General features: G+C 50.0%; 1 protein-coding gene across 2 annotated transcripts in view; it reads right to left on the minus strand.

Moving 5' to 3' along the window:
* Positions 1 to 12153, minus strand: part of SPSB1 (splA/ryanodine receptor domain and SOCS box containing 1) — a 39200-nt gene extending 27047 nt beyond the window's left edge. Inside the window, exon 1 of one of the 2 annotated variants that reach the window (XM_075437488.1) lies at positions 11603 to 12153. The gene's annotated coding sequence lies outside the window, so the exon portion shown is untranslated. Of the gene's footprint in view, positions 1 to 10317; positions 10521 to 11602 lie in introns of those variants that run through there. The other variant, XM_075437487.1, reaches the window with a different exon arrangement.
* Between the last annotated feature and the right edge of the window lie 6446 nt (positions 12154 to 18599).

Raw genomic sequence — 18599 nt, forward strand, 5'->3', positions numbered from 1 at the left:
CACCTTCCAAGTGTCCCGACACCACCACAGAAGCCTGAGTAAGCAGAGTTTGAAGCACATGCATGTTCACCATCTTTTCCTTCCCTCCCTGGGGCTTCTCAGCAGACTAAACTGTGGGTTTCCTCTCTAAAACAGCAAAATTCCAACACCTGTAATTAGGCCAACAGCCTTCTGCGGTGACTATTCCAGACATTACCATCCAAGTCCTTTCCACTAAGGTTACCCATTCAAAGACCCATTCTCCAATGTAAGAGACAAGAAGCAGCGCAGTAGTCAGTGATGGGACAAGTTCATTAGCTGTAAGTAAGCCTGAGTTGTCTTATCTAGGCATTAAACAGCTGCCAGTACTTTTACAGTTCAAAGGCAAGACAAAAGCTGTACAGCCAACCTATCCTCCCAACATACCACAGACATCACAGGTCCTCATAAGTCAACATGCCTTCCAAATAAGCATTTAATATAAACATTTATACAGTCACTTAATTCCTGGTGAGCCAAGCTATTTGATGTGGGCCACAGAAAGCTCCCATGACATCAATGGAAAGTTTCCAATTAGGAAACCAAGTTTGAAACACATTAACAGAACTTAGGAAACAGAGCGAAGAAACCTTGTAGAAAGAGTCATAAGATGTGTTTTTAGGAAAGATGCACTCAATATACTTAGGAACAAGCAGGAGAGAAGCTGCCTTGCTTTTTCAGAGTTTAGTGAGTGAGAATTATAGTGATATAAGCACAGTTATGTTAGCCTCTCCCTTCAATATCTAAGCTTCTGTCTTTTCTAAGGCTGGTCAGTCTCAGCCAAAGTAGGTTTAACTGTTTTTGGCTGCTACTGAAGTCCTTACTCCTTTCGAGGAGTCTGGATGGCTTTGCCAAGATTTGCTATGTACCAGCATCAATTCGAAAGCAATGAGAAGGCCACTACCACCCACCATTCAGTGCACCACAATCTCCCAAACATGGAATAATGTAAACTGTCTAGAATATCAAACAAAGCCACCACATCAACAGTATTTTCCTCCCTTAAAAACCTCACACCAGAAAAAGCTTACCTTACGGTTTTATTTCTACAGACAATCCACTACACTACTCCTTGTAATACTCAAAGAAAATACAAGCTTAAGTCACCCTACACACCCATCCCCTACAGATAACCCCAATGCTTTCGTGATACCATACTAGGACTCAAAAAAGCTGGCTGCAGAGATATTCACCCAGGATAAATGCATCTAGGCGTGTATTTATTGGACTGTCCAGCTTCTCCATCAGACTTGCAAGCAGGAAGGGTTGTACTGAGCAGCCTGCAAAGCCATGTCTTCCACTGCTGCCAGCCTGCCACCTGCTGGGCCACCTCCTTTGACCACTTGGGCCCGAGGACAGGACTTCCATCTGGTATCTGTTCAGCACCACAACCCTGGGTCAGACATGATATCCATGACCGGCTTGTGTTGTAGGTGTCTTAGCTTTTGTGCTAATGCAGTGTTCAATATACTCTTAAATCCTGTTTTGGCATGCCTATCTCAACAGTAAAATCACTGATGAGCCTTTTGGTACACTCTTTTGCACCTTGAAATAGAGATTTCCATGAGGCCAAGTGTTCTTTCAAGAAGAATCTAGACTGGGGATTAGTTGGCATTTCTGGAAAGTTTGAAGACAACCTAATCGAAATTATGTGAGAGCACATGCCTCCAAACAAGTACTACTTATAATACTGGATCCTTCCTCTTCACCTTAACGACCACAAGCTTGAAAACCATTCTCCTATCCCATATATACAGGGGGATTTGTCATCAGTCTTCACACATGGTCATCAACACACTGCTCCCCAGTGCCCACTAAGGCCTTACCTGCATCAAGAAATCTCTTCCTATTTAAAGCTCTAAGAGCCTTTCAATTCTTGTTTCTCAGCAGAGACAGCAAAACCAATAACAGCACCCTTCTCTGTTGTCACAGAAAAGTGTTACTACACTTATCCCATAAAATGCAGGCCAGCTGAGGATAAGCCATATCTTACCTTGCTCTTGTATGTTCCTAGATGCATACCAAAAGCCGTGCCACCCCTCTGGCCTAAAGCTCAAACCTGCTTCTACCTACTGAGCTTAGTCAGGGGACACTGCGCATGTCCCATTAGCAATATGAAGTCAACAGAAATTCTATTCACCCCCACCATTAATGTGCTGCCACATGGTTGTGCCCACAGCAGCAAGCTGAGCTGTTTTACCTACAGGGATCTGGCTGGGAAGGGAACCCCAGCATGCACTTACCACCACATCCCTCCATCAAGGGATAAAGACCAAAGGCACCTCATAAGTCACAGCCAGACCCCTTTTTGAAGAAAACACGTACAGCAGAAAGTCCTTACAGAAAAATACCACCAAGTACATCTGGCAGCAACAATTCTCCTCTTCCGAAACTAATTAGCTCAGTGAAGCAGCACATTCACTGGAGTTCCTTGTAGGCAAACATCTGGACATATCTGCCATCCTGGAGTGTCACAGTATGCTTGGCAAGCGTCCCCTAATGAAGCAGTGCACTGCCCTGGCTGTGGAGCAAGCAGGAGGGCAGTTGCACAACCACAGCCTGCCTGCAGATGTGGGTTACTGCTCCTTCCAGGCTCCTCTGGTCAGGTGTCCCCTCCCACTTACAAGTGTTGACACACAAAGCTGTGCCTCCTGCAAATCCAGTTCAGTGTCCACACACCCGGCTTTATCTGATTACGCAGATAAGGCCTCGGGTTTTAATGTTATTCATGCCAAAAGGGCAGATTTGGGCCTGTGTGGGCACATATGATCTGCCTCTTCAATAATCTTACTGAAAGTCAACATCTTACAGCCACTTGGCCTGCACCATACTCAGAGAACATCAGTGCCTCAATAAAAGAGGAAAGACTCAGCTGGGGAACATGTAGAGCAAATCTCCCAGGAAACCTCAGTTCCTTCAAAAGCTGCTTCTTGATAACATTGAATTAAAGTTAAAACTATTTAGCAGCTTGTTGAGCCTTGAGAAGATCATATCAAAGTCAATTAACTAAGGCAGATATCAAGAACTAACTACAGTATCCAGATTCCAGGATGAAACTCAGCCACTGAAACAGACCCATATTAATAAACATTAGATACACACTTGGCCCTTTCTTCTTCTCCCCATCCCAGCATACAGCAAGTTAAACCCACAACTTGGAAAACCAGTAGCATATTACCATGTGGGTCTACCTTCACTCCCTGGATTTGCACCATTACGCAAGCTCCCAGCCACTTCACAGCAGATTAGCTGTCCCTTTTTAACTTCTACACAGCAGCTGTACATTGGCAAGACAGCGTGCCACGTACCTAACCTGACAGCAATATCCTGCTGGAATCAGTGCCATGTGTGCAGCCCTTCTGCCCTTTTCCTCTTCAGCTGCCAACCAAGCTATGCCAGCAAGATCCAAGAGATTCATGTGCCTGAATCAATACCAGAGTCAAGTCGGAGGCTGAAACCACTTATAACTGCAGGTCTGATCCTTGTTGCGAGGGGGACACAGCACTACAAAAAAAAAGCTGTGAGATAATAGGGAGGAAAGCAATGCCCTGGCTCTCAAAAAAAAGGAACATTCATTAGATTGATTCCCCCCCAGCTCCATGTTGTTCCAGCTGGAAGCACACAACATGCCACACGGAAAACCCCAGAACACTAGTAGTGAAACTGTGTGGGACACATCAGGAAGCCCAGTGTTCAAGCCAGTAGTGCAGAACCATGACAGCAAGCTGTCGGGTAACAACACAGCACAGCCTGCAGCAGCTCATGCCCGGAACAGAAAGTCCAGGCAATTACATCTCCTGCCCACGGGAGTCAAGCCAGGTACTTTCTGGATTCACACAGGCCCCAAACTTCTTTCCAGCAAGTGTCAACAGGATTCTTCTGCAGCTGTTCAACAGTTCATCGGAATAAGGACATAAACACTAATTCTCCCAGTTCAGCTTACCCCTTACCAGCTGGTCCACAGAGTTTCAGGTATTTCTTTACCTGGGCACCACATGAAACTTCAAGTCCCAGATGTACTAGTATGGAACAAAGCAATTCCTCCCTCACTGTCCAAGTTCAATAACACGACCAGTTTAGCCCTTACATACCATGTGGAGACTGTCTAACAAAGAGATAGACCCCATGTAAAACTGCTGACAACACAGCACCAACCCCATCCATTCCACACACCCAGCCTCCCAATTCCTCCATAGCATGGACCAAAGTCCACTGTTTGGAAGCATTTCAAGGGCCATTAGTCTCTCCTCACCGAGAAGCAACGCATCTCTCCCTGCAGCACAGCTCACTAGGCCACACCACTACAGACCCAGGGATGCTGAAGCATCCTATGACACTGAATTAGTGTATCCAGGCAAGAACTGCACTTGGGCAAACTCTGGGACTTCCTTCCAAGCCTTCAAATGCTGTAGTTGGAACCCAGGCATTTTTCACATCTCTATTTAACAGAGTTTAACTTTCAAAAGACCATTCAAACAAACCAGAAGTTATCCACAGTGAAGTTCTCAAAACCTTAAGAAATTCTAAACATCAGAGGCCAATGTAACCTTCTCATGTAGAGGACGGCTTGGCCTTACCCCATGCTTGCTTTTCTTGGCTGTTTATCATCTGTGGCTCACTTTCTTTAGAACGAAGTTGTTTCTGCAGTTTTTGTGCAACCGAGTGCCTTTGTACATTTATGGTGTCAAGGCCCCATCTGGGATCTCCTCAGGACAGATTCCTGACTTGATAACATACCAGCTATCCAAAGAAAGCAGTCTGAAACTAACATCTACACAGCTGCTCCAACTTACAAGCTTCATCAAATTCCCCTCCCAGGCTATAAAAAAAGCGCCTATGTTTGGTAACTCCATTCAGACATTACCACCTTCTGCCCCAAAGCTCTCAAGGCAAAAGTCGTTGCTCTCACTTTGAAATCAGGCAGATAGTGGTGGGGTTTTATTTTCTTTTTAAGTAAAAAGCTTTCTCCTCCCAGGGAAAGTTTTGCAGGTTAAAAGCCTTGCTATTGTACAGTAGCAGCGCGGCTTCAGTTTGAAGGCTTTCTTCCCATGTTCTAGCAGAGGAAAAACTAGCAGAGCCATAAAACAAGAAAATGTTAGTGGACAAGACTCTCCAGGGTTAGAGGAAAAAGATAAGGCAAGGGCAGGCAGCTGTTTCTCTATTAAGATCAGAAAAAAAAAAAATCTTTGAAGCTGAAGTTCAATACTCCTTAAGCATGACACAAAAACAGAAGGGAGGATGACAAGGCCTCTACCACATGAATGAAACACTTGAAAGCCGACAGCATGCTAAGCCCCCCACTCCTAGCCATGGCACTTCCACGCTGGGGACAGAAGAGACATTTCCCACCTTTTCCACCCCACTGTCCAAAATCCCTGCATCATGAGTCTTTTCCAGTCCAACTGCTTTGATGAGCCACAGGGTAGAGCCCATTAAATAGAGCCTGGTATTAGTATCCAACCCTGCCAAAGGTGATCTGACAAGAAAAAAAGATAGCTTTATTTCCTCCCTTTCTAAAAACACTAAAGCAAAATGTCGAGTGATTGAAGCAAGGCCACACATCAAGTCAGACGTACAGAAAGGATCAGCCCGCAGCTGTCCCTGGCTTGCAGCCCTACACTCATCCCTCTAAACCACGCTCCCTGGGGCACACACAACACTGTCAGATTGCCACAGGCACCAGCTGGCCTGGAAAGCTCTGGACCTCAAGACCAATCCCAAGCACAACAGCATGTGACAACGAACTGTCCCCAGCAGTCATGAGACAGCACCAAGCACCCATCTCACCAGCCAGCAGTGCTCATCCCAGTGGTCCAGGCCCAGAGCTCAAACATATAGTTAACACGGTAAGAAAGTCTTCTTCCCTCTGTACTCTTTCCAAAGAAGGGGCCTCTGCAAAGGCAGCCTGCAGTACTCAGGCAGTCCATTGGGCTGGGTCAGTGTAAATTTTACTCAGTATCAGCTCAAAAGTAAGACATTATTCATGGTTCCACTGACTGCTCTGTCAGTACCCTTACTCACTGCCTTTACATGCTGGGGGTGGACCTCAATATAGCATCCAGCTCACACCAAATCTATTTTACTAGGGTAAGGCTGCTGTGTTTCCTTCCCTTAAACACTACATGGACTTGAGGCAGCTTGTGCCACCTCACAGCTACAGAAGAAAGCAGCTCCTGTACCCAGCTGACACCTAGAATGAAGATTTAAATCACATTTGCTGTACAAAAACCATCCTTAGTCACACATTGTTTCCAGATGGGCAATTCTGGAGCATCAGTAACTCCTGAGCCTCTTCAGGATCAAAGCCATACTAGCACAGCCGGCTTCCAGAGCTCAGACAGGTTTGTTTCAAGATCTCACTGTATCCCTGTTTCAGGCAGACGGTGACAGATCGTCTAGTGACTAGCTAAGAAGTCACTATTAGAAAGCTGCTGGTTTTTAAAACCCCCATAATAGGATGTATTTGCAACAGACATTTTGGTTGACATGAAGAAACCTCCATATTTCAGGAAGGAAAAGCAGCATCCAGCTGGCCTGGCTGCAAGGGAGGGAAGTCAAGCCTTGCCTACGAAGACATACGGGGATTTGTTAGTGCTTTTGTACTTGGTCAGTTCTTCCAGTCACGGAACAGAAGGAAGATTTCACTGCCACCAAGAATGTAAATGCCTGCAACTAAGTCAGGGAAGACTTGCCAAACAAACACATACCTAACACTAGCAACACGTGTGCTTAAGTGTCTACTACAGAGTTGCCAGTTTATCAAGGAAGACAACTGGGACAAAAGCATATCAGTAAAAGAGCTAAACTGACAGACATCCAGTCTCTTGCTCTCAAACTGTTTCCTCGTGACATTTACATGAAGCTGTGCAGAGACAGCAGAAGCTAAATGTCTCAGTCTGTTGTTTGGTGGAAGGATCAGGGTAGATAACAGATTGTTCTTGACCTCTCAGCTGGTGAGGCAAGCAGAAGCACAAATACAAGAACATCATATGAGTTCTCTCTGTGGTATGCACCAAACCAGACACCCTGGTTTCCAGTAGCATGCTCACATCCTTCAGATAACTTGGTTTGCACTTCTGTCCTCCCATGTGTAAGACAAGGCTGGAACTCAGTCACACACTCAACACTACATTTAGACATTATATTTAATTTTCACACCTCACTAATTCCTCTGGGAAGGCACCCTTCCATGCACAAGAGTGAGTTTCCTTCAGTCTCCTACCATACTCAGTTGCCCAAAGAGACTGCTGGTCTTCCCCAGAGAGATCCAATATATATTCTTTCTAGTCTTGATACTACTTCACCCAAAGTATGGTCACCCGGAAGCAAGTTCCCTGATCAATGCAACAGACCAATTTACTTCAGCCCAGGAGCTTCCAAAGCATTACCTCCAAGGGCAGAGCACTACAGAGTTGAAAGGCAATCTATGAACAATCCTTTCCTCACTTCTTTTAGTAAGGTGATGCTGCTTTAGTAGTCCCAGGGGAAACACAGTTAACAGCAGCCCTTCTTCCCATCATGTGCTTGGAAACTAGTACTTTTAAGCTCAGTTTTCTCACACTCAGTAGTGTGTTTGGCCATCTCCTGTAGCACATATCCCATCTTTGCTAAGCACAACTGCGTTCAGCCCCTCCCAGCTCCAACAATTACTTATTGAAACAGTGGCAGCTGGAGCAGTTACTCATATGGAGTAACTCAAGGGAAGATATTTTTGTCGCTCAGAACAGTGCAGTAACTGGAAGTGAGTCAACACCTTGACATCAACCCATCCTGCGACGACCACCAGCAAAGCTGTCCAGCGCCTGCAGTTTGGAAACCTCGGTTCTCAGACACTTACTCAGTTTATTCTGCAGGCATTACAGAGCTTTGTCTGGAAGCAACTAGTGTCTAACTGGTATCTTCTACCAGCAACTTAACTTACTAAGTCACATCAAATATAAAGGAGCAGGGCAGCAAGTTTCACAGCCAGCCACAGACGCCAGCCTTTGGTAAAGTCAAGGTTAGGGACTCACCAAAACAGAGCTTGTTAGTGTAATCCATGCAGGTCTAGTAAGCTGCTTTTCCACTGCTACAATGCTGCATCATTCTACTAGTTAATACATGTACAAGCCTCCCTCCACAGGACATGAAGATGAGCACAGCCCAGCTGAGGTCACCTCATTGATGCTCCCTGCCAACACCAGTTAATCCTCACTGCCCTTGTCAACACAAGCCCTCAGCGACTCCAGACTCAGTCAGTACATGTGTACTACAGCCCAAAACTGCAAGCACAACTTCCATCAGCCCGTCAGAGCTAGCCTGAGTTGGCTTTCAGGTGCCAATTCCAGCGTATTCAGTGGCAACAGCCACAAAAAACTTGCCCAAGACACAAACCTCAGCCAGCCACAGAGCGCAATCCCTTCCATATCTCATTCTTCAGAGCTGCACTGTGACTTGCAAAGGTGACTGTCAGCACGGTCCACGCTCATTCACAAAGCCTGGCATGCAGCATCCTGACTAGCTACCAGTTTTCAATTCCAGAAACTTCATGAATCCTTAATTAGCCCACACAAGACAGACTTGACAGGACAAGCAGCCCTTGCAGACTGCTTGCAATTTTTCTGAGGAAAGGAAATATAAGAGCCCAGGGGAAAAAAAGTCACAGGAGAGCAACGAGCAGAGCGCATTTTCCACATCCAGGATCTAGCAGCAGTGAACTGATTCCACACAAATATAGCACGTATCGACTGGCCAGTTCCTGGAACACAAACCCACATCTCCGAAGCATTTAAGAGAAGTTTACAAACAAACTCCAACCAGATTATAGTGCACTTCAGCAACCTCTAAAGCAGAGGAGAGAGGCTGCAAAAGCCTGCTGCTGATGTACGGCAACAATACAATGCCCCCCAGAGGAATACCCTGATGAAGTTCACCCCCTGTCTTCCTAAGAATTAAGGGAGAGAAGAATAAATTGCTGCTCTACACATCCATCATCACAACTACTGAGAGCCACGACGGGGCCAGTGGCCAGGCACACGGGCAGAGCAGGGAGGGGACAGGCTCAGCGGCCACTGGTTGCTCAGGGGAGACACTCCTCCACAAGCCAGTTCAGGGCTCCTCCACATCGCTGTTTACTCTGTAAACGGTAGCACGGCTCCATCACATGCCCAGTAGTTCCTTTATCAACTCCCCACAGAAATATCCTTCTCCCTAGGCTGGGATAGCCACTTTGACCCCATCCATCCTATAGCCAGGTCTCTTCTACTGCAAGTTGCTGGAAACACCACAGGTTGGCCCTGGTAATTTAGCAGTTGACTTGCACCCAGCAAGACTAAGCTGCCTCTACTGCTGCGCTTCGCAGGGCAGAATCTCCTGTAGAAATCAGACATTAGAGGGGTGGGAGAAGCCACAACTGTTTCTCGGACAAAAGGTTCATAAATCCATCCTGCATCGCTATCGGGGGGGGGGGGGGGGGGGGAAACCCACGCTGATTTTTCTCCAAGGTAGCAACTCCCATTTTTACAATCATTTTGTAAACTTCCTTATCTTGAGCAACGGCTCAGACGATTCCCAGGTTTCTGCCCAGGCATGGCCACCACCAGCCACGCTGACCGCCCACTTCTCAGTCCGGTGAGGAGGAGAAGCAGCGTATTCCAGCACACGGCTGCAGCAAGACCAATCTCTCCCGGTAACGGCAGCCTAGGTACTTCAGGTACGGGATTACACAAGCTCACGTTGTGTTAGCACAGGTTTAGGTAGTAAAAAAGACACATTAATCAGGCCTTGTAAGGCGTGCTCCGGAGCCCACCGCCGCTGAACAAACGGCCCGACTCCCCCAGCGAGCCCACGGTCTGACACCACCGCTGTTTGCCTCCCCCATCCCCCCGACAGACGCTCCCCCGGCATCCCCGGCCCCCGGGGGTGCCCCGTTAGCCCCGGCGCTCCGGGCGCGGCCGCCGAGCCCCCCCGGGACGGGGCCTTCCGCCGCGCTCCGGCCAACGCGAGACGGGGCCGAGCCGCCCGCGCCTGGCGTTCCTCGGTTTTTTGGTGTTTTTTTACTTTTTTTTTTTAAGTTGGCACCGGTTCCGGGCAGCTTGCACGGGCGGTAGCTCCGCGCCTGCGGGAACAGCGGCGGCCCCGCGAAGGGGGGGGGAAGGGGGGGGGGGGGCAGGCGGAGGCCGCGGCAGCCCGGAGCCCCAGGGTGGGAGCCGGGCCGGTCGCCGCCGCCCCGGGGAAGGAAGGAAGGAAGGAAGGAAGGGCCGCCGCGGAGCCGCCCGAACCCGCGGGCACCCGCCTCGCACCGCGCCCGCCGGCTCCTACCGTTCCCAGGCTGCCGGCCGGACCATGGCCGGGCCCCGCCGGAGGCTGCTCCCGGGGCCGCGGAGCGCCGAGAGGGCAGCGGCCGCCTCTCCTCCGCCACGGCGGGGAGGCCGGAGCCGCAGAGCCCCAGCTCCTCCCGGCGCCAGGCGCGGCAAGCGGGGCCCAGCCCGTCACATGGCCCAAATAGCGCCCGGCGGCGCCCCGCTCCGCCCCCGGCCTGGCCCGGGGCGCGGCCCGCCCCGCCCGGGCCCGCTCCCCGCCCCGCCGAGCGCCGGTAGGGGGCGGGCGGAGGGGCGGGGCCTGGCCGCCGCGGGGCGGGGTCTGTCGGGCCGAGGGGCGGGGCCTGGAGGGCCGAGGGGCGGGTCTGGAGGGCGGTGCGGGGCCCGGCGGTGCGGGGCCGGGCGGAGCGAGCCGTTCCGGCGGGCCGGAGGAACGGCGGCTGCCGGGTCGGCCGCAGGACCCGCGTCCCGAGCGGGGGGAATCGGCGCTTGGCAGCCGGCGGCGTTTCGGGGGGACACCGGGCCGGTTCCGTGCGGTGCTGCCCTGCCGGCTCCGAGCACGGCGCAACCCGGCGGGGAGCCGAGGCCCGCCGGGGCTCGCTGCTGCGCGGACGAGCTGGTCGCTCTTTAATGGGTCGCATCCTCGGGGTCCTTCGGCATCGACACAATGCTGCAGTATTTGCATCGCAAACACTCCAGGGAAGGGGCGTTTGCTTTTTTAAAACTAATTTGTTTACCAAAATAAATCAGGGAAATACAATTCTGTTCGTTTCAGTCCTTTCGGACAATCCTGAGCCAGTCCTGTCTCTCCGAGGTGATTAATTTTTCAGTATTGCCAGACAAAAAGAGCCTGTTTGTAGCAATACTGCTTGGAGCTATAAGCCAGCGGATTGTCACAGATGAAGCAGGCCGTGTGGCAGGGGCTACCTCCGAGGACCACCTCGGAGCTGCAGGAAGTGGTGGGAATGATTCAGGAGGTGGCAGCCTGCCATCTGAGTCAGTACGGAACGGACGCCCCTGCGGGCGCCACAAGTATTGTGTTTTGGGGCTGAACATCAACACTGGGCTTTGAGCAGTTCTCATCACTAATGGTCTTGGGGCACACGTCAGAAAAAGAGCCGGGTTAATTTGTGTGTCCTCATTTTTTCATCCCTGCTTCCAGACGACTTTGCTTTCATCTCAGCTGAACTTCGTTTCCAGCCCAGGGCCTTAATTCAAACAAGGTTCAGCCACAAACGTGCAAGTGTGTTCTCCTTACCTACCTGTTAATCAGACGGGATACTCACCCGCTTCTCTCCTGGCTGTGCGGCTCTTAGGGAGCGGGAAGGCGAGCGGTGAGGAAGGTGATTCCTGGGTGCGGAGGTGTGCTGGGTCTCTGGGGACGCTGGCGGAAGGAGGTACGCTCCGCTGAGAGCTGAACGGGCTTTTCGTCGCGTTTCATGGGCCGTGCATTAATGTACAACTTCATTACACCAGTGCTTACACGGAAAAAACTGCTGCAGCGGCACATGGGGTGAAATGAAATTGCTCGGTGCCCGGGGGCCGTGAGCTTCCCGCTGCGAGGTTAGTCCTTCAGCGAGGTGGTCGCAGCAGGACATTCAGTGACATGTCATGGGGCAGAGTCCTGTGCTGAACCACTGAACTGTCAGAAGAAATAAATGTAATGTGCAGGCCAAAGGGAGGCAGGTAGCCGGCTGAATACTCCCTGCTTCCTCACCCCTTTCAGGCCACGCAGTCCAAAAAATCCCGAAGGAGACTTCAGCCAACGCAGACGAAGAAATTCTATTGAACTCGCGGGACAATGCGTGCACGTGAAGCTGTTCATACGTGTATTCATATCTTTGCAGGACTGAGGCACTAATCTGTTAAGCATATTTTGAAGTCCTTGGGGAACAGTTGCTCTATGCCAGCCACTGTGGCTCATTAAAAACCCACACTCACATGAGATTAAATTTATTACTCTAGCTGCCCAGAAACACCAGGGAGTTTGTAGATACAGCACAAATATGTTCTTTCACACCCTGAAAGATAGAAATAGAAGTGTGATGTTAGATAAATACATATCTGCGTAGCTTTTTCAAAACTACTTTGCTTTGGCCTGGTCCTGCTCCCATTTAAGTCAATTTTCCCCACTAATTTCAGCAGAAGCTCCTCAGCAATAATGCCACAAGGACGTTGTGAAAATCTCCCTCTTTAAGTGTTTCCTGCAGATTACTGTTCAGTTCTTGGACAGTTAGCCAGACCTTGGGGGGCTGTAGTCACCCAGAGACATCGTAAATATTGGTCTGAGGGAGCTGCGGAAGGATTCTGGCACCGCAGACCGGCTCCAGTGCTTTCTGTTGCACATTGTAGCTTGTTGTGTGAATCCAGCTTTGTTTGTGGAGAGTTCTCCCAATGGATCTCCACTGTTCAGAAGATCTGCTCCCGTCTCTTCCGCCAACGCCAAAGATTTTAGAGGAATGTGCCAGGCACACGTTAGCTGGAGAGCAAGACAAACTGGAGTGTTGTCTAGGGAGACTCCAAAACCGCTTAGAATCAGAGCTCTGCGGACCAGATTCTCCTTTCCAGTAAATCAATCTACTACACCTACTAACATACGCCTACTTTACAAGCTTTGTTTCATTACTGCCAAGGTGGGAAACTGCTGTAACGCGAGAAGCTGGCTGGTGGGAGTGGGGCAAATGCTAGCGCTGATTCATAATCTAGAAAGGCAAAGGGGAAGCAGCTGTTAATTAGCTGGCTGACAGTAGCTCCCGATGCCTGGAGATGTGGACGGGGAATTCTCCTCTTATGCTGAAACCTTTTCCTGCCCATCAGCTGTGACCCAGGGGAGTAACAGAGCAATGGCCAGCACCAGGGTCCTGAGGGAAGCCCAAGATCTCGCTTGTGGAGACCCAAAGGCCAGTTCTCCTTGGCCTGCCTAGCCACAGCTCCCCAGGGCCAGCACACCACGAGCACCTTCTGCAGCAGCAGACATGTCTTCACTGAGTCCGGGAAAGTTGTGAATGGTGTCTGAGAACTGCACAGGAGACTCGGGAGGCTTTAGCCTTCCTGTGAACTCAGCTGCTCTGCTAACCCCACCAGTCGTGTTACCAGAACTGGTCAGCACTATGTCCAGCGTTCTCTCTCCCTGAGCACCCTGCGGCACATCACCATGTCCAAACGTGAGCTTCTCTGTCAGAGGGCTACTCACAAGCTTGCATTTTCTTGTGCACAGGTTCCAGGTGCGCAACGGCTTCCTGCTCTAACAGAGGTCCCTGTTCTTTACAGTGAGAGGGAGAAACGGGGTGGAGGAACTCTAAGAGCAGCAGGGAAGTTGGAGGAAACCAGACGTGACAATTGCTGAAGCAGAACTTTTCAGCTTTGTGGTGGCTCCTCGCCAGATGAGGTCACAGCTCCTGCGGAACCTTGTCTCCTTTTATTTCCTTAATATTTGACTTTCTTGCTTCCTTAAGAAGCAGGAATTGCTAATCTTCAATCACTTGCTTTGAATGCTGTCTGCATCTCAAACAACAGTGCAAACAGTGGCAGAGGGGGGTGGCTGACGACTGCCAGTGTTTATGGCCTGCAATGGAATCCCTCTAAGCCTGTTTGGAAAACTAACTGGAGATGGAGCCTGGATTAGAAGAGACTTTTCCAGCCCTCGTCCTTGTGAATTTATGCTAAGATTATTAAAAGAGGGGTGGGAGAGAGAATGACTTGGCATGCCTCCTTTTTTGTGGTCAGCATTCAGTACCGTAGATTAGCTATGGGGTCTGGAAGTGGATGAGCACTCACCTTCTGAAAAATGCGTCTCTTTTGGATGTCTGAAGTTAAGCATCTGAATCCTTCTTAAGAGTACGGACTCTCAGGCTGGTACAGACTTTGCAGATGTACTTTGTGCCTGACTGATACTTACCTTGCAGCAGCAGGCTGGTAGACTGTATTAAAAAAAGGCATCCTATTGCTTTGCATTTAGCGGGGGTCTATAAAGACGGGCAGGCAGAAAACGTGCAGCTTTCTATGCCCTGGGGAAAGGGGGAGAGAGAGAGAGAGAGAGAGTAAACACTCTGCCCGGAAACATGTACGTGCTGCATGCAGGCTCTGCCTGTGGGAATTCAGGCAGACAATGCAACAGATAGCGAACAACGCGTGTCTGTAATGTACAGCAACAAAGCCAAAGTAACCCAGTGTGCCGCAGAACAGAGAAAGAGGCTGTTGAAACAGCAGCCTCATGAGGTAGAAATCCTGCCAAGCCTGCTCAGAGGACAATCAACAAGCCCTCCTCAGCTGGATGATGGCTCAGTGTGATGGAAAAGGGAGTAATGAGAGTGGGATGGAGGAGGAAAAAAGAGCATCCCCAAGGGGCCCTTTGCAGGAAAAAAAAACCTAGTCATCTTCCTTTTGTGTGAACTCCGATCTCCCCACAGTCAACACAACACTTGGCGCACTGCAACACAAATATATGAGGCTGTTGAGTGAAATTAAACCCTTTAGCAGAAAGAAAGTGGAATCCAGGTATTTTGCTTTACTTTCACCTGGAAAGCAGGGGCTTGCTGTGATGTCTCCTGTCACTGCTCCTTTGCACACTTCAGCACAGGGCACTGGATGTGAAGCGGCCTGCCTTGCAGAACGGGATGTATCTAGCTCTGGAGCACTTGGATGCCAAAGATATTCTACAAACTGCCAGCTCTATTTGGAGCAAATCTTACATCACCAGCTGGTTGCCCAGTTACCCCTGCTGTACACGTGCTACAGACATGACTACCTCTTAAAGAAAGCACACGCCAGGAGCACCCCCTTAAAATCACCGTAACGTTGCTGGCTGACACAGCTGTCTGCAGTGACTGACACATCGTAACCCTCCTTTTGCTTACCGCGCTGTGTGTTGTCAGCCTGTACCTATGGGGCTAAGCGCACGGTCACAGTCCGGGCATGAGAAGCCATTGGGAGTGGGAAGCAGAAAAATGAGTTCCTTGCCTTTCTGGTGGAGAGCCATGGATGGGAAATGGTAGCAACGAGGATAACACAGGACTAGGAGCTGCGGAGTAGCTCCTGGGAGATGAGGCTGACCAGGCGGCTCGCTGTGTGGCGGGAGATGGGTGCTCTGCTCTGCTCCAGGTGGTGCGGCCCGAGGAGCAGCAGCAACCCCGCTGCGCTGTGCCTGCGGGCAGAGCTGGGCCAGGGGAGCGCACAAGCATCCCCTCTGCTGCTGGCAAGCCGGCCTCCGGAGTACCCTACTGCCCACAAACACCTCCACGCTTCCAGGGAGAAGCTCGGGGAAAAGCACTGGCAGCAATGGCCCCTCTGCAAGCCGAAACACCGCAGCGTGTGGGTGGTTTCTGAGATGGTTTGGTCATGTCAAAACGCTGCTGTTGGGAAAGGCGATGCCAGGCAGCATCTGGCTGCAGCAGATAACAGCGATGAGAACAGGCCCCGGCTTTGTGCTGAAAAGATTTTGGCTGCTGCTGTTCCCGACAACTACTTTGGCTGATATTGTTTGACGAACATGACTCGATACACACAACAGAGACGCTGCAGGATCAAGGTCTCCATTCCTCCAGCAGCCTTCCTCTGGCCTCTTGCAAACATTTCAAATCCCCAGGAGGCAGATAATCTACTGCTGCTGCAGAGCAAGAGGAAAGGGTAACTCGGGCAGGCAGCATGGCTCGCCCACAGCGAGTCAGTGGCAGGGTCCTGCCCCTTCAGCTCTCTCGTGCTGCCCACAGACCCGTGACTCCCGTGGGGCTGGGAACACAGGGAAGGAGCCCTGACTAGATGACTTTTCAAGGTTGCTTCCAGCCCACACTGTTCTATGATTCTACAACTCCTCCAACCCCTAAGTGGTCCTACCATGAAGCACACAACGTGATGCTGTATTGCTACCAAACTGGCTCCCTGGAAAGTTCTGCGACGACGCAGGATCCACGCAGTCAGCTGAATTCTAGTCGACCATGTTTTTTTGCTTCCCTTTTGCTGAGGACTTTTTTTCTTTTCCCAAATTAAGCTGTTTAACATTGATCAGGTCTATCCCACAAGCACATTCCGAATGGGATACGCACACCTCAGACAGACACAAAGCGCTTGGTCTCTTCCTCCTGTTTCCTCCCCTCCCTGAATGCAGGCTGCCCTCTTCCCCACCATCTGACCCCAGGTTTCCCTGCTTCATGTGGGGAAACAAGCCAAGCTCGGCACCGGCTGCAGCTCCAGTCCCTCACAGCTCAGCCAGAGACACATAGACTTGAGCTCCCATTCTGCCCCCGCAGTCTCATGATCTTCCTCTTCCTCTCTGCGAGCAGCAGGGGGGAGCCTCCTCAAACCTTTAAACACACTGACTACTGTGCCAGCCCATAAAATATGCCCACGTGAGAAAAGCAAAGCATGAAAAAAATGCCTGAATCCTGTTAAAAATAGGCTGGGATCTACAGAAAAAAACCCGCTTAACAGTTTGTGTCTGTGCGCGGGTCTCACTTCAGCAACGGCAACACCACTCAGAGCCAAACATCATTTACACAAGACCCAGATTGTTTTGTGGATAAGGAGATGCCTACAAAAAGGGAGCCCTGTTTAAGGAAAAAATGAGGCGATGTCTGGTCAGACTGCCACCAGGACATAGTTTCTGCGGGAAATTCCTCTCCGTAGAGCAATCTGTCAAAGGAGAGCCAGCACGTCCCGCCGCAGGGAGCAGCTTGAGGGCACAGGCCTGGCACAGTCTGCAGTGGTGCTTGCAGGGGAACCTGGTGCTGCATTGCTACAGGACGTGATGCCAGCTCTCTGCAGCGGGAGCGGCTGGAATGAACTCGATCGATTCACATTAGCCAGAGACATTGCACAAGGCAGCTTGATACAGGGTCGCTCTGGCTCCTGAAAAGTACTGTTTTTTCGCTCTCTCCACCCCACCTCCTTTCTTGCCCCTTTTCAGGCAGCGTCCACATTTTCAGTCATCTGTCTGGGGAAAGCAAGGCAATAAACCAAATCCCTACAAAGGCAGGCAGTGAATCTGGAGGCACAAATCCTGCTAAGGATTGCCTTTAGCTGTGGCTAAAGAAGTCAAGCACAGCACCAAAAAAATTGTTTCAAAAAGCATTAAGTTTTGCTGCTTTTACCACCACTGCCTCCACTCCCTGTGTTTGGGGAGGATTCACTAGTCCTGTAACTGCTTAGAGTATCTCTCTTCGGTGATGTGCAATGGTCTCTAAACTAAACAGAACTCTCTCTAAACTAGAATAAAATTCTTCTGACCTGGATGGGAAAATATTATCCCTGCCCTATGACTGTTCATCTCCTCACTTGCACAGCCATCTTCAAATTTACAAGTGGCTTAGACAATTCAGCATCACCAACATCATCAGAGAGCATCATACACACGTCACAGCAATGTACGTGGACACCCATGGGAGCACTGGAGAGAAGACCCACATCACTTGGTACCATAGAAATGCTCTGCTGCATTAGCAGCCCAAGGAAAACCCACAGGAGTCTGTGAACAACATTGCCTTTTCAGCAGCATTCATGGCAACGGGCATTGTAAGTCAGCAAGACTGCAGCAAGAAAATATCCGGTTTAAATCCTCCCATCCTCCTCTTGCCAGGAAGATGAAGCCTGCCTCTGCGGCAATAGGATGAGATGGCGGTGCTCCTCCTCCCCTTTCTGGGGCACACTGCACCTCTTCATTCCACCTAGCAGAGGTGCCAAGTGAGACTCTCCAATCACCAGGAGGAGGTGGCTGGTTCGGGACAAGAACCCTCAGGTACCAGGTAAACCCGAGTCTGGGCCTTGGCGCCAGGACCACGTGCAATGTCTTCCTAGCCAGAGTCACAGCACAGCTTGTTCCTGAAGTCCCAATGCATAATCTCAGCTCACAGATCTGGGCTAGATTATAGTTGAAGATGCAGCTCTATAAAGTCTATGTTATTAAGCAGCTCTGTACTATGGTGATGGTATCCATGGAAATGCAACTCAGGGAGTAAATGTGGATCAGTGGAGACTTTCCTAAGGCCTGGTGATTTCAGGACTCCGCACAGTATTGGGCGATTCCATCTTCTCACCTTAAAAGGGCTTTGGCTGTTCCTCTGTTTTGAAAAGTCCTGGCCTTCTTTGGATACACACAAAAAAGAGTGAACATTTAAGACTGCTGGTTTCACACTACAGAAAATTCAACATTATCCTCTTTGTACAACTAGAACTTTAACACTTCACTCACCAAGCGGACAGGAAAAAAACAGAATGAGCATCTATCTTTGAAAGAAATTAGAAGATACTATCGTTAAAAATTATTTATTTTTTTATAAATATAATTCTCTA

The sequence above is a fragment of the Opisthocomus hoazin genome, chromosome 16 (genome assembly GCF_030867145.1).
Source record: "Opisthocomus hoazin isolate bOpiHoa1 chromosome 16, bOpiHoa1.hap1, whole genome shotgun sequence".
NCBI lineage: Eukaryota > Metazoa > Chordata > Aves > Opisthocomiformes > Opisthocomidae > Opisthocomus > Opisthocomus hoazin.